We start from the raw sequence: 16471 nt of genomic DNA on the forward strand, positions 1-16471 counted from the left end.
CACAGGGTTTTATCTCAGAAGACTGTATCAAGGACTCAGGTGGCACCTCCAAGACTTGAGCCTTCATCAATTGGCTTCAAAGTACACAAGCTGTCGACCTCAGGGTACTAGATTTTCCTGCAAAAGATGGCGCAATAGCGTTTTATAATAAATGCTCCCAAAGGGCTTAGTGCTGTTATGTAAAGCACAATGTGATGACATATGATTAATCCAGCCAATCCTAATAAACATTATAAACCACATTGATAAATCATACTGATGAGAATCTCCCTCCTGGCCCTTCCCAAGATACATATGATGCACCGTCAGGAAGTTTTACGGGTACTGCAAGTAGAGCACAAACCCCACAAAGCTCCACTGGGTTTCACATGCCTGCGTGGTCACATTGACGTGCATGCTCACACGTGTACAAGGAGAGGCAAGTTGACTGGCATTTGTGTGCGTGCGTGCCTTTGTGCATTATTGTGACATATGCAGCCCAGCTGAGCTTTGCAAGGCCTCTTCTCTACCCACAGTAGTGGTGGGGGTCACTGGATATGAGGGCCACAAAAATGGACTGTAGGGGCTATCTGTAAGTTATGTGTATTACTGGGAGACACATCTATGTCTTACTCGTGCTCTGCCCACACGCATGTGCTCCTTGCATTTACAAGCTAAGGCAGTTGTGTGTGTAATATAGTTGAGCATGCATCTGACACCTATTTGCATAAGTGCACATCATGGGCTACATTTTACATATGATGACTGAAAAATCTGCTTGGTAAAAAAATACACCTAGGTGTATTCTCTAAAAAGTATGCCTAAATTTTATAGAATAGGCTTAAATTTCTGCACGGTATATAGAATATTCACTCTACCGCTCCCCAGTATCTCTCCACTCTTGTCTCTCCTTATGCCCCCCCTCGGGTACTCCGTTCTGTGAATAAATCTCTCTTATCTGTTCCCTTCTCCTCTACTGCTAATTCCAGATTCAGTTCCTTTTATCTCGCTGCACCTCACACCTGGAATAGACTTCCCGAGCCTGTACGTCTAGCCCTATCTTTGGCCGTTTTCAAATCCAGGCTAAAAGCCCACCTCTTTAATGTTGCTTTTGACTCCTAACCGCTACTCACTTGCCCTGTACCCTTTATCCCCATCTCTTTAATTCCCTCACCTCTTAGTTGTTCTGTCTGTTTGTCTGTCTTATTTAGATTGTGAGCTCTTTGAGCAGGGACTGTCTTTTCATGTATGTTGTACAGCACTACGTATGCCTTTTAGGGCTATAGAAGTGATAAATAGTAGTAGTAGTAGAATATGCTGAGCACCTCTCCATGTGACCAAATTTGATTGTGTCCATTTACGCCATGTTTTACTTGGCATAAATCCCAACATCTAAATTAGATACAGAACGGGTGTAGTCTATAATAATGCGCATAGATTTTAGAAATACCCACAACCCACCCATGGCCACATCCCTTTTCAACTATGCACTTAGAATTTAAAAGCACCATGCTACAGAATACACTTAGCAAGTTGTATGCGTAAATCTTAATTCATGCCAATTAGTGCTGATAATTGCTTGTTAACATCCAATTGATAGCACTGATTCGCTAGTTAACCGATTAACTTATGCGCATTATTATAGAATACACTTCAATTTCTGCATTGAAATTAAGGCGCGATATATAGAATTTGGGGGTATATGTGCCACTGTTCTATATACAGAAGAAGCAAATCCTCACAGAGTAGGAAACGTTGAACACAAAAGCGAAGATGACTCAAAAAGGGCAGACAATGCTTCAGATGAGCATAAGTACATAAAAGTAACCATACTGGGTCAGACCAACGGTCCATCTAGCCTAGTATCCTGTTTTCCAAACAGTGGCCAAGCCAGGTCACAAGTACCTGTCAGAAACCCAAATCGTGGCAACATTCTATACTACAAATCCCAGGGCAAGCAGTTGCTTCCTATGTCTGCCTCGAGAGCAGACTATGGACTTTTCCTCCAGGAATTTGTCCAAACCTTTATTAAACCCAGATACGCTAACAGCTGTTACCACATCCTCCGGCAAAGAGTCCCAGATGGTCTATGTTTGATTTGAAGCAAACAAAACTCAGCACAGCTGTGTTTTGGCCAATCAGGAGTCTTTTAAATTGCATTGAAATGTCCACTTGGAATGATGTCTATAATCGGTGTGAGAAAAACGAGCAAAATATAAAGTGTTCCATGCGCTGAAACAAGTGAGATCTCACACGAGCTTCCATATAACATATATGTATAAATGGCATCTAACATTAGGTGCCAAGATATAGAATGAGGGGGGTAATGATTTGCTCTGAGTCGCACAGAGGGTTTTAATTTGATAAAGTTGAGATCGAAACCCAGGAATTTCTAAATACCCAACAACTACACACACAAACCACCACACCTCCTCCTCTGTTTCACTGGATGTTGCACTACTCTGTTTCACCTCCGTTTTCTGTTGTTGATGGGTGGTAGCCAGCAGATGATTTCACTTCATCCTCACATGACAGAACAGGGCACTGGGCTCACCATTCTCCAGGTGTCTGTCCTCCTGAATGTCACACGTCTGTCCTCACCTTGTTGCAAGCTTGAAAGCTTTCATTATTGCCTCAGATCTTGATTTACCACTTTCGTTTTTCACCTTCTACCCTTATTACAGAATTTTTCAATGTTCTGTCATATTTAAATCTTGTCTCCAGCAGCCGGCTGAACTTAGGGGACATTCATTTGCACATAAATAATGACCTGGACTCCAGCGGATCTCCATTCTGATCTCTTTTACATTTTTGTCTGCCTCTCTCGACACAGTAAATTCCCCGACTGCGGGTGAAAGGGCAAACCTTTGACTTCAAAATTACACATTCATTTCTCTAATGCAGTTCCTGAAAACGGGCATCTTATCTGCCTCCGAGGGGGGACACATCAGACTCTCTCCAGGAGATTATTCACACTCTAATGCCACTTTTAAAGGGCTGTGGTCCTGCAATAGTACACACTGAAGCCCACAGTCTCTTTTAGTTAGTTCCCACTGATTCCTTCGGTCCAGAGACTGCTTTGTGAATTCCTTATACAATGAAATCTGTTCATGGTACTATGCAGTCACTGAGGAGCAAATTCAATAAACGTCACCGAAAAAAAATTCAGCATTAAGCTCTCTTCCATAAAGGGCACACGCTTTATATAGAATAGCATTTAGCCCAGATCCCCTGCCTAAATTTTGGGCACTGGACTCGAGCCTGCTGAAACCTGGTGTAAATGCTGGCGTCCAAGTTAGGCAGCATTCTGTAATTCTGTGTGCAGCTCTTTAGAACACCCTGACACAACCATAGCCAAGTCCCTTTTTGAGATACATGCCATAAAAGTTAGGCGCTGTGCCTTATAGAATAGCATGCATCTGAGCGCATGCATGTACAGATTTTAATGAGTGCCAATTAACATCAATAATTGGTTGCTGGCACCCCGTTATGATGGTTCAGAGCTCATTATCTAATTTATTTGCGCTCACATCTCAGAAGTGCACCATATATAGAATCTTGGGTGTGAGTGATGAATAGCTTATGAAATCCCCTATTAGAAAAGGTTCCCTGGAGAGACACAGGGGGGAGTGACCAAGATGTCTCCGGGTGGGAGAAGGCCCAGCCCGTGGGGAGTGATTGATGTGAATGGCAGGGAAATGAAGAGTTCCCTGGGAGAATGAATGACAAGGAGGGAGGAGTTACCCAGGAGGGTAAAAGTATAAGTTATGTCCATAGGGGGCATCTTTTGCCAAGAGACCAGGAGAGAAGGGGGGTCCTGAGGGTAGACTGTGACCATTGGCTGTAAAAGGAGGTAGCTACTCCATAAAGTGGCAACTGGGAAGGAGGTTGCACTACAGGTCGGTAGAGAAGCCCAGCCAGGGAGTAAGGGGATTTTTCCTGCCCCCAAAGAGACCAGTAGACCAAAAGGGCCCTTTAAGGTGGGACCAAAGGGCCTGTAGTTTATGGGGGGAGGGAGAGCCACTGGGCCCTCGGGCACTGCCTGGATGCCCATATGGTCAGTCCGTCCCTGGCGACTGCAACATCCTAAGGGGGAAATTCTATAACTCGGAGCCTCAGTCTACATGTCCTGATGCCATACACTTAGGCATGAATTCTACATATGGCACGGAAAAATGGTGCTGAAAAAGCATTACTCTGTAAGCTGTGTTTAAAGTTGGGTACTGTTTAGAGAATAGCATTTATGCCTGGAAGTCGCATCTAACTTTAGGCGCTGCCGTTTGCACCAACTGAAATGTACTGTCAATCTTTGTGCCTAAATTAGACACGTTTCCCTCTTATTCTATAACTACATGTGTTAATTTTAGGAATCCCCCATTCGGCCCATGATCTTACCACTTCTGCACCCCCATTTTGAACTTATACCTAAATTTACATGCTTGTTAACAAGCTAATTATATTGGCACTAATTAACTTGTTATTCAATTAAATTGCACATGAAAATTGGGCATTTGACCAAATTTGGGCACATAGCTTTTAGCAAATTTTATAGAATTAGAAGGTTAGCACCAGTTCTATAATGGCATTGGCACCAAGATTTCATTATAGAATACTAGAACAAGTTAGCATTGACATGCCTACATTTATATGTGCCCACTTATGCCAGGTCTATGGGTGTTGTAAGTTGGCTTGCCTACATGTATCATGCAGTGCATAAGGTGTGTGCATAAGTAGGTGACATGCCCATGTCCCACCCCATCGCAGTCATACACTATCACACTTATGTATTCCCTTATAGAATAGAACATAGTGTACTTGCATGTGTAAATGCAAATTAAGGTGCCAATTCTTACATGTAAGGAGCTTGTAAACTCACTACAGTGTAAAGTGACATGAGCTGAAAATGGCATATTTGGGGTCTTAGAGCATGTGTAGATTGCATAAGAACAGAAGAATAACCATACTGAGTCAGAACCAATGGTCCATCTAGCCCAGTATCCTGCTTCCAGCAGTGACCAATCCAAGTCACAAGTATATGAGAAAATCCCAAAGAGTAGCAACATTCCATGCTACCAATCCCAGGGCAAGCAGAGGACTTTTCTTCAGGAACTTGCCCAGACCTTTTTTTAAACTCAGATATGCTAACTGCTGTTACCACATCCTCTGGTAATGAATTCCAAAAGCTAATTATTCATTGAGTAAAAAATATTTCCTCCTATTTGTTTTAAAAATATTACCATGTAACTTCATTCCCTGCCCGTTCCCTAGAGTCACGATTTGGAGATGCATTCAATATGGGGTGATTTCTCTGACTTTAGTTCAAGGTGAGATACATTCAGGTACAGTAGATATTTTCCTGTCCCTGGAGGACTCCAAATCTAAGCTTATAACTGAGGCAATGGAGTTACATGATTTTCTAAAATCACACAGACCAACAGTTGGATTAAAACAGGACTTCCCTGGTTCTCAGTCCAGTGCTATAATTTATTTATTATTACATTTGTATCCCGCGCTTTCCCACTCAAAGCAGGTTCAACGCGGCTTACATAGTAAAAGGAATACAGAATATTGTTAGTGAGAGTAAAAGTTAATTATACCAGAATAATAGACGAGATGAGTAGGTAGAAAAAGGCAATGGAGAGTAGGGGAGTAAGGTGGGAGATGAAGTCTGGGTCAATGTTGTTATCATGGTAGTGCTTTCCGGGAGGGTAGGTATTCTAAGATCACACAGTGTTTCTTAATAAAATATTTGGAACCAACCAGCTGGAATATATTTCTCACATTCTACTGCTCTCAGCACACAGCATTACTATTACAATTACCTTTTTGTTTTGATTACTGGAAAATTAAACAACCTGTTTAGAAGAAATGCAGTGGTGGAACACAAGCAGTAAACCCAGAATCCTACATTTTAAGACCAGATCTTGGGAGTCTCTGATATTATTAACAACAACAAAAAAAAAGGAGTAACCATTAGGCTACTCCTCCACTCCGACTAACTTTCATCCAGGATGACCTTAGTTGGGGTGTGGCCCTCCTCTCCCCACTCTTCTGTTTCTTTTTTTCTCCCTTTCCCCCTCCCCCTAGTAATAATCTCCCAAAGGCAGGAGACAAGCAGCTATTATTACTTCCATCTGCTGCCACCTTCAATCTGAAGTCTCAACATGAGCTGCCTGACCTGTAAAAAGTACTTAACTAGAGACCATGGCCTGCTGGTGGCCTGTTGCCAGTTATGATTATGGAAATGTAGGATTGTCCAATAAAAGGTCATCCTGCATGTTTGGCTTCTTCTCGCCAACTAGAAAATCTCTTTTTGTTTTGCATTTGTGTTTCTATATATAGTTTTTAAATTCATGCTAGCCTATACTGCCTCTTCTCTTTAAATAATAAGCATTTCATAAATCACACTAGTGCAGGATTCCTGCCTTTGCAGAGTCCATAAGTTGACACTGAACAGAACAAGTTACCCTGGAATGGTCCACCGGGAGATTTAATTGATGCTGCATGAATAGCTTTCATTAAATTCATTTTCACCTATTCCTAGCTATTAATTATAAGGGTAACAGGCTGGAGAGGGCTTCAATGGCAACTCCAGCAGCTGGATCTTATGGACAGGGCCGGGTGAACTTCTATGGTCTATGTCCCAGAAACATTAAAGAAAGACCATAATCAACTATATAATATCACGTTCATTGTTGATTTAATCATGAATTGATAATGAGTGTGACTATTGGGCAGACTGGATGGATCATTCAGGTCTTTACCTGCTGTAACTTACTATATTACTATGTTTAATTTTTTAGCAGGTTGCAGAGGTTGAGAGCTCAAGTAGGCACCTATTTTAGCCTATTTTACATAGATGCCTAATTCTATGTGTGTTTATAAAATTGGTCTACAAGAGCTGTGTAAATAGTGGTTAAAATGGAGCTGTGGACATTTACACCTGCTCAGGACAATGTCATAACCAGATGGCTAATTTTAGGTGGCACTGAGCCCAAATGGGTGGGTATAAAATTATCTAACTGCCCCACCCTCCTCCTTGCTCTCCATCCTACCCCTCCCACCCGAATTTAATATACAAATACCTGAGCTTGTGGGATTCCCCAAGTCTCTACAGCTGAAGACTCCTCCTGACAGAACTCTGTAAAGCTGAGTGGCTGGCAACAGTGCTCCAGAGCAGCCTCCATCAGCCCCCCCCCCCCCCCCCCCCCCAAGGTCATGCACAAAAACAGCACATCTAGATTGACCAGGAGGCGGTAGATCAATTAATGACTTCTGATGTGCAATTGACTGCTTTTTGGAAGATTCACGGGATATAATCACTTCTAGATCTACCTTTCTGGTTACATTAATTTATGAGAGTGATAAGTCACTAGTTCTAAAGAATTATTTCCTGAAGAAAGATGTGAGCTTCTGTGGTGCAAAGTTTAATGTTTTTCCTGATGTGTCCAGGGCTACACAACTCAAGCCTAGGCTTTTAAAAGCCTGAAACTGAAACCTCAAGTTGTAGCTCTGTGAACTGCTTTTCTCCTTAAGTGTCCTTGTAAATGTATCATCACTTTTCAGGGGAAGAAGTTTATTTTTTGGGAATCTTTGCAGTTAGAATATTTTTGTTAGAGTCCTGAGAAATGATTATATTGGATGGGAGTTTGAGTAGAAAAGATGTTATTGGTTGGGGTTTCATTAGTTCTTGTGTCTTTTTGTAAGGTAACTTATTCCTCCCTTGATGTAGGCTTGTAAGTTTGTGCAATGACTTGTTTACTTAGACTGGATTCTTTCACATGCTTTTTTTCTTTTTTTTTTTTCTATGTGATGGAAATGATGCAAAAATTGCTAATAATTTTTTTTTTTAAACTGAGCATGCACAGGGGATTGGCAGCCACTCCAGGGCACTGATGCCAGCTATCCAGCTTCAAAAAGTTCTGGTTAGGAGTATGTTGAGGATCTCCACCAACCACAGCAAAGGAGCCAATTTTGGGTGGGCCTGAGCCCATAGTGGATGAGCCTCTGCCCCAATGGGACCCCTGTGGTTACGCCACTGGCTTGGGAGCAGGGGTACACGTTTGCTTATATATCCCCGGGTTATATATATGGCGCCTAAAAATCCATGCAAAAATCAAAGTGTATTCTGTAATAATGTGCATAACTTAATTGGTTAACTAGCTAATCAGTACTGTTAATTGGATGTTAACAAAAATTATCAGCACTAATTAGCATTAATTGAGATTTACAAGCACAACTCACTAAGTGTATTCTATAACGTACTGCATCTAATTACTATGTCGCATAGAGGGGCATAATCGAACGGCACCGGCCAAATCGATGGTCGGCCATCTTCGGGGCCGGCTCCGCAAAGGGGCCGGGCAAACCGTATTTTCGAAATATGGTTGGGGCCGGCTAAATCGATCACCGGGTTTAGAGCAGGATCACCGGGTTTACATGAGATGGCCGGCTTCGTTTTCCAGCCATAATGGAAACCGGGCCCGGCCATCTCAAACCCGGCGAAATGCAAGCCATTTGGTCATGGGAGGAGCCAGCATTTCTAGTGCACTGGTCCCCCTGACATGCCAGGACACCAACCGGGCACCCTAGGGGGCACTTCTAAATATTAAAAAAAAAATAGGTGCCAGGAGTATAGCTCCCTTACCTTGTGTGCTGAGCCCCCCAATTCCCCCACAAAACCCACTCGCCACAACTCTACATAAGTACATAAGTAATGCCACACTGGGAAAAGACCAAGGGTCCATCGAGCCCAGCATCCTGTCCACGACAGTGGCCAATCCAGGCCAAGGGCACCTGGCGAGCTTCCCAAACGTACAAACATTCTATACATGTTATTCCTGGAAATGGGGATTTTTCCCAAGTCCATTTAGTAGTGGTTTATGGATTTGTTCTTCAGGAAACCATCTAACCCCTTTTTAAACTCTGCTAAGCTAACTGCCTTCACCACGTTCTCGGGCAACGAATTCCAGATTTTAATTATGCGTTGGTTGAAGAAAAAAATTTCTACGATTTGTTTTAAATTTACTACACTGTAGTTTCATCACATGCCCCCTAGTCCTAGTATTTTTGGAAAGCATGAACAGATGCTTCACATTCACCTGTTCCACTCCATTCATTATTTTATATACCTCTATCATGTCTCCCCTCAGCCGTCTCTTCTCCAAGCTGAAAAGCCCTAGCCTCCTTAGTCTTTCTTCATAGGGAAGTCGTCCCATCCCCGCTATCATTTTAGTCGCCCTTCGCTGCACCTTTTCCAGTTCTACTGTATCTTTTTTGAGATGCGGCAAACAGAATTGAACACAATACTCAAGGTGCGGTCACACCATGGAGCAATACAACAGCATTATAATATCCTCACACCTGTTTTCCATACCTTTCCTAATAATACCCAACATTCTATTCGCTTTCCTAGCTGCAGCAGCACACTGAGCAGAAGGTTTCAGTGTATTATTAACAGTGCTTTTTTGTGCCAGTACGCACCGGTACGGCGTACCAGCACCTTTTTCCGCAGGTCCTGCTCCCGCGATTCTCTCTCCTCTCCCCTGCCCTCCCTGTCCAGCATGTCCCCTTCCGGACCGGTTCTCCGCAACTTGGAGAGGGGAGAGCAGGGGAGAGAGGCGACATGCTGGGTATGGAGGGCAGGGGAGGGGAGAGAGAATCACTGGACATGGAGGGGAGGGCAGGGGGGAGAGGAGACATGCTGGACAAGGGCAGGGGAGGGCAGGGGAGAGAGGACGGAGAATTGCTGGGCATGAATGAGGGGAAGGAGGTGACATGCTGGGTATGGAGGGCAGGGGAGGGGAGAGACAATCGCTGAACATGGAGGGGAGGGCAGGGGGGAGAGGAGACATGCTGGACATGGGCAGGGGAGGGCAGGAGAGGGCAGGGGAGAGAGGATGGAGAATTGCTGGGCATGGATGAGGGGAGGACAGGGGAGAGAGGTGACATGCTGGGTATGGAGGGCAGGGGAGGGGAGAGAGAATTGCTGGACATGGAGGGGAGGGCAGGGGGGAGAGAAGACATGCTGGACATGGGCAGGGGAGGGCAGGGGAGAGAGGATGGAGAATTGCTGGGCATGGATGAGGGGAGGGAGGCGACATGCTGGGTATGGAGGGCAGGGGAGGGGAGAGAGAATCGCTGGACATGGAGGGGAGAGCAGGGGAGAGGAGACATGCTGGACATGGGGAGGGCAGGGGAGAGAGGACGGAGAATTGCTGGGCATGGATGAGGGGAGGGCAGGGGAGGGAGGCGACATGCTGGGTATGGAGGGCAGGGGAGGGGAGAGAAAATCGCTGGACATGGAGGAGATGGCAGGGGGGAGAGGAGACATGCTGGACATGGGCAGGGAGGGCAGGGAAGAGAGAATGGAGAATTGCTGGGCATGAATGAGGGATGGAGGCGACATGCTGGGTATGGAGGGCAGGGGAGGGGAGAGAGAATTGCTGGACATGGAGGGGAGGGCAGGGGGGAGAGAAGACATGCTGGACATGGGCAGGGGAGGGCAGGGGAGAGAGGATGGAGAATTGCTGGGCATGGATGAGGGGAGGGAGGCAACATGCTGGGTATGGAGGGCAGGGGAGGGGAGAGAGAATCGCTGGACATGGAGGGGAGAGCAGGGGAGAGAGGAGACTCGCTGGATATGGAGGGGAGGGCAGGGGAGAGGAGACATGCTGGACATGGGGAGGGCAGGGGAGAGAGGACGGAGAATTGCTGGGCATGGATGAGGGGAGGGCAGGGGAGGGAGGCGACATGCTGGGTATGGAGGGCAGGGGAGGGGAGAGAGAATCGCTGGACATGGAGGAGATGGCAGGGGGGAGAGGAGACATGCTGGACATGGGCAGGGAGGGCAGGGAAGAGAGAATGGAGAATTGCTGGGCATGAATGAGGGATGGAGGCGACATGCTGGGTATGGAGGGCAGGGGAGGGGACAGAGAATCGCTGGACATGGAGGGGAGGGCAGGGGAGAGAGGAGACTCGCTGGACATGGAGGAGAGGGCAGGGAGGAGAGGAGACATGCTGGACATGGGCGGGGGAGGGCAAGGGAATGAGGAAAATCACTGGGCATGGGTAACTGGAGGGGGGCAGGGGGAGAGGAGGGTTGCTGGACATGGGTGGATGGAGGAGAGGGCAGGGAAAGAGAAGAAATGCTGGACATGGATGGAGGGGAGGGAAGAGTGAGGAAGGAGATGAGATGAGGGAAAAGGAAGAGAGGAGAAAAACTGCACATGGATGAAGAAAATAGGCAGAAGCTGGATCCACTGGACAGTCAAGTCTGCGGAGTAGGACCCAGCTTTTGTGTGCGATTCCCTTATAATAACTTTTTTCAACTATAAATATTTCATTTTCTTGGATCTTTATTTCTGGAAATTATTTTTATAGGTCGATAGAATTAGATATATTTCAAACTTATGTTTGTAAACATTTCTTATGTTTTGACTTAAAAATTTCAATTGCTATATTATCTCTGATATGTGTATAATATAAAAAATCAATAAAGATAAGGAAAAAAAAAAGGACCCAGTTTTTACTTACGGATTTAGGGCAAGAAATGAAGAAGAAGGGTGGAAAGTAAAGAAATAAATGGAAAGGAAGCCCTGGAAACGAAGTTAAGAGGACAGATAGCAGCAGAATCGAATACTGGGCCAGCATGATCAGAAAAACAGTCACCAGACAACAAAGGTAGAAAAAAATCATTTTATTTTCATTTTAGTGTCTGGAATATGTCCAATTTGAGAATTTACATCTGCTGTTACAGGTCCAGTTTCCCACTGGGGATACTGGACCTGTAACAGCTTACAGAAATTAATTATAATGAATAAAAATCACATTATTTTTTCTCCAATACTAGTATAATATTTTCAATGCTGTCTGTTTATATGCGCCATGGCTGGTATAAGGGGTGTGGCTAATGTGGGTTTGGCTATAATAGGGGTGGGGTCATATGTGGTGACCCTGCCCACAATGAGTACCGGCACCTTTTTTTCTACAAAAAAAGCACTGATTATTGACGATGACACCCAGATCCCTTTCTTGGTCCGTAACTCCTAACGTGGAACCTTGCATGACGTAGCTATAATTCGGGTTCTTTTTTCCCACATGCATCACCTTGCACTTGCTCACATTAAACGTCATCTGCCATTTAGACGCCTAGTCTCCCAATCTCATAAGTTCCTTCAGCTACACCATTACCATAGCCCTAAGGGGTGAAGGGGTCACCTAGATGTGGGTACAGTGAGTTTTGGGGGGTTTTGGAGGGCTCAATAGTTATCATCACAACTGTAACAGGTAGGGGGGGATGGGCCTGGGTCCACCTGCCTGAAGTGAACTGCACCCACTAAATACTGCTCCAGGGACCTGCATACTGCTATCAAGGAGCTGGGTATGACATTTCAGGCTGGCATACAGGCTGGAAAATAAGTGTTTTATTTTATTGTATTTTTTGGGTGGGAGGGGGTTGGTGACCACTGGGGGAGTAAGGGGAGGTGATCCCCGCTTCCCTCCGGTGGTCATCTGGTCAATTGGGGCACTTTTTTGAGACTTGGTCCTAAATATAAATGGACCAAGTCCAGCCGGCGAAATGCTCGTTCGAACCGGGCCCTTTTTTCTATTATAAGGCGAAGCTGGCCATCTCGTACCCACGTCCATGTCCCGCCCCGTCCCACCTTCACTACCCTACCAACATGCCTCCTTGAAGGTTGGCCGGCGCCGCCACAAAAAAGCAGTTGGGGCCGGCCAAAATCGGCTTTTGATAATACCGATTTGGCCGGGATTTGTGTCGGAAGATTGCCAGTGATCACTTTTGAAAATGAGCTGGATAGTTGAAAAGGGGGCATGGCCATGGGTGGGGCATTGGCATTTCTAAAATCTATGTGCATTATTATAGAATGCACCCGATCTGTGCTTAATTTAGGCATCAGGATTTACAAGTAAAATATGGCGTAAATTTGGTCACGTGGTAAGACGCTCAGCGTATTCTATATACCGTGTGAAAATTTAAGCCTAGTCCTGCTCCTGGTTGTCAGCCATTCCAGCTGCTGGCTCCTGTCTCTCATCGTAGGCCCTGGAGGTGATCTGTCTGCCGCAGTCGGGCTTACAACTGCAGTCCAAGGGCTCACTACCCCAAAACACAACTTTATAGAATTGCCATGTACATTTTTACATAGGGTATTATTTTTTAAGTGACATTTTATGTATGTATGCTTGCATATGTATCTGGAAAAAGCCTTTATCATTTATTGAATTTAATATACTGCCTTTTTTTTTAGGAAACAAACCAAAGTGGTGTACAATAAAATTAGTAAAAGAAAATAAAAACAGAACTCCATAATAAACTAAGAAAGAAACAATCTGAAAGAAAAGCAAGATACACAATCATTCAAAACTGAAGGCTCACTTTTGGGCGCTGCAGCATACTCATCCCTCAATAGAAGGAAACTACATAAAAGTTATCTCAAACAGATATGTCTTTAGTGCAGCTTTGAAAGTAGTATAGGAGTCTTCCAAATGGAGATGCCGTGGAAGAGAATTCCAAAGGACAGGGACCAGAAAGAAAAAAGCTGAGTTTCTAGTAGAGGCCCAGTGGGCTTTAGAAGGATGTGGGTGGACAGGTATTAGAGTGCATGCAGGAGAATATGGATAGATATGTTGGCATACCAGTGGGTGCAGGGGCATATGAGAAATAGAATAACCAATGGGTATCCAAAAATAAGCCAGGAGATTTTCAACCTGTGATGGTCAGCGGTTTTAAAATCACTGACAGCCATGGGCTGAATTAGATCTGGATATTCAGGAACCGGCCTTGAATATCTGGATCCTCAGCGAACCTCGAAGTTATGCGAGTGCTGGCAAATATCCAGGGTCAATTCCCACACACCTAACCGGGCAGAGATAGAACTGCTTTTTGGGCAGTTAGGTATATAGGCACTAGCACAGAACTTTCTTGCCTGCTTAAACTCCTTTGAACATCTACCCTGTGGTTCTCAACTCCAGTCCTTGAGGGCCAGAGTCTGATCTAATTTACTGAGTAACCAATGTAGCAAATTAACTTAGTTCTTGACCATTGTGGACATCCTGGAAACCAGACCTGGCTTTGGCCTTTGACGAATGAAGCTCAGAACCCCTGCTCTCAAAAAAAACCAGGACATTATGGTCATCTGACTTTGTTCACGCTAAAGAGTGATGCAAAGTTGTCCAAAGGTATGGTAGGAACCATTTTAGGGAGTTCTTAGGTCAGAGAGGTGAATGTCATGGAAGGGCCAGGACAATGCACCTATCATAGCTGCAACCAGAACCAGCAATAAGATTCAGTCAAGTCAGAAAAAAACAAAAACAGGCTGAATGCTTGCAAAAAAAAGTTTAATAAAACTGCATGAAACAAGAAACGCTTACCAAGTGCAAAATATACATTTATTAGGCATTAGACATGTAATGAATTAGAAATAATTTACAAATGCAGTGGATCACTTTCTCTTTGTAATGAACCAAGGTTACAGAGGGCCTAGACTTCTGGGGCTTCACTCTCATTAACTGCATTTCACAGTTTATTTAATGACAAGAAGAAAGGCATTAAGGCTGTAAAATCTAATTTTTAAGTAAATCTCTCATAGCAAAATTAATGTAGCCATAGTGGAGTAGGCAGTGCAATTTATTTCCTAGATTTCAAATTTGCAAATGAACTTTTTCAAACATTAAACATATTCATAGGGTGCCTAATAATAATATACATAACTGCTCAGGCTCATTATCATCAAATCCAAGAATTTCTCTGTTTGAGGAAACCTCTTGGCCAGGATGGAATCAAGTTAGTGGTGCCACCAACGTAGCTACTCAGATGACAACTTGTGTGTTGGATGTTTACAGGTTCCTAAATATCATTGTGATGCTCATTTGCTTTGGAAAGGGAAAAGAAAACCTTTGATGTGTGCAAGACCTTCAAGTGATGTGATAGAAATTATATTCATTAGAAGTCAGCTAGGATGAGGATGCTGAGAACATGATAGGCAAGGGGGTAAATTTTAAAATGATTTTAACCCAGTAGGAGAGATATTCAGTGGCACTATCCGATTAGTGCTGAGGTGGTCTAGGGACAGTCAGGGGTGGAGCCAGAAGATACCCAGTTACCACAGATATTCAGTTGCAGTACCCAGATAACTATCCAGTTAATTTAGGGCATATATTTATTTTTTTTAATGGAATGAGATAAGGCTCGAGTGATTAGCACTTGTTCGTCCCCTGATGAAGTTGTATCTGAAACGGAGGTCCCCATTCGGATTTATTATAAGAGAAGTGCAGAATATACATTAAATGTTCGACACAGCAATTTTCAGCTGATAATAGACAAGTAAACATTAACTACAATTGAATATGGAAACTCATGCTATTGCATATTTAAACAATCGATAGTTGCAGTTGAATGAGAAAACTTATGTCACTGGGTAGTTAACAGACTTCATTCAAAGTTTGTTTATAGCAAGATAAATTTTGTTAAAAACACATTGAAGATTTTGATGTTTTAAGCACAACAGATAAGTAAATGATTTCATTCAAAGTTTGCTCACATCAAGAGAGATTAATATATGCATGCTTTGACCAATGACTGGAACTGGGAGTCTGTTTTGAACATTATCGGGTAATTATTCTGAATACCTTGACTCGTTGAGGTCTTTTTTCCTCCACAAAATGTTTTGTTTTGTTTTGTAAGGATGACCAAACTTTTTTTTGATAGTAAAAAAACATTTTTGAATTTGGGTTTAGGCTGAAGAATATGTCTCATCCTCTCATCCCAACACAGCGCGGACAACCCACAAGTATCAACACCCCAGATCACACCCTTCCTATCTCAGACAGCCTGAAAATCCTTGGCGTTACAATGGACCGTAACTTAACACTAGAGAGCCAAATGGCATCCACAACAAAGAAAATGTTCCACTCAATGTGGAAACTCAGACGTGTCAAACAATTCTTCCGGAGGAAACATTTCGCAACCTGATACAATCAATGGTACTAAGATACGTAGACTACTGCAATGGAATTTATGCGGGATGTAAAGAAGAAACCTTAAAGAAACTTCAGACCACTCAAAACATGGCAGCTAGGCTTATATTTGGAAAAATGCGATTTGAAAGTGCAAAACCCCTCCGCGAAAAACTACACTGACTCCCAATCAAAGAACGCATCTCCTTCAAAATCTGCACCCTGGTTCACAAAATTGTCTACGGTGAAGCCCCGAGATACCAACAGATTCAATTCAGAGACGACATTTCATGTGCTCCATTGTCAATCAGTATATATTTTGTGCATCCACTGATCCACATGACAGACTTGATCGACTTACCAATTAGAAACACATCCGAATCAACACGAACTTATCTAAATCTGCACTACCCAAGCTGCAAAGGACATAAATACAAATCAACTTACGCATCCAGTTTTTCCTACATTAGCACACAACTGTGGAATGCATTACCAAAAGCCTTGAAAACGATGTATG

Source organism: Microcaecilia unicolor, chromosome 12, assembly GCF_901765095.1.
Source record: "Microcaecilia unicolor chromosome 12, aMicUni1.1, whole genome shotgun sequence".
Lineage (NCBI taxonomy): Eukaryota > Metazoa > Chordata > Amphibia > Gymnophiona > Siphonopidae > Microcaecilia > Microcaecilia unicolor.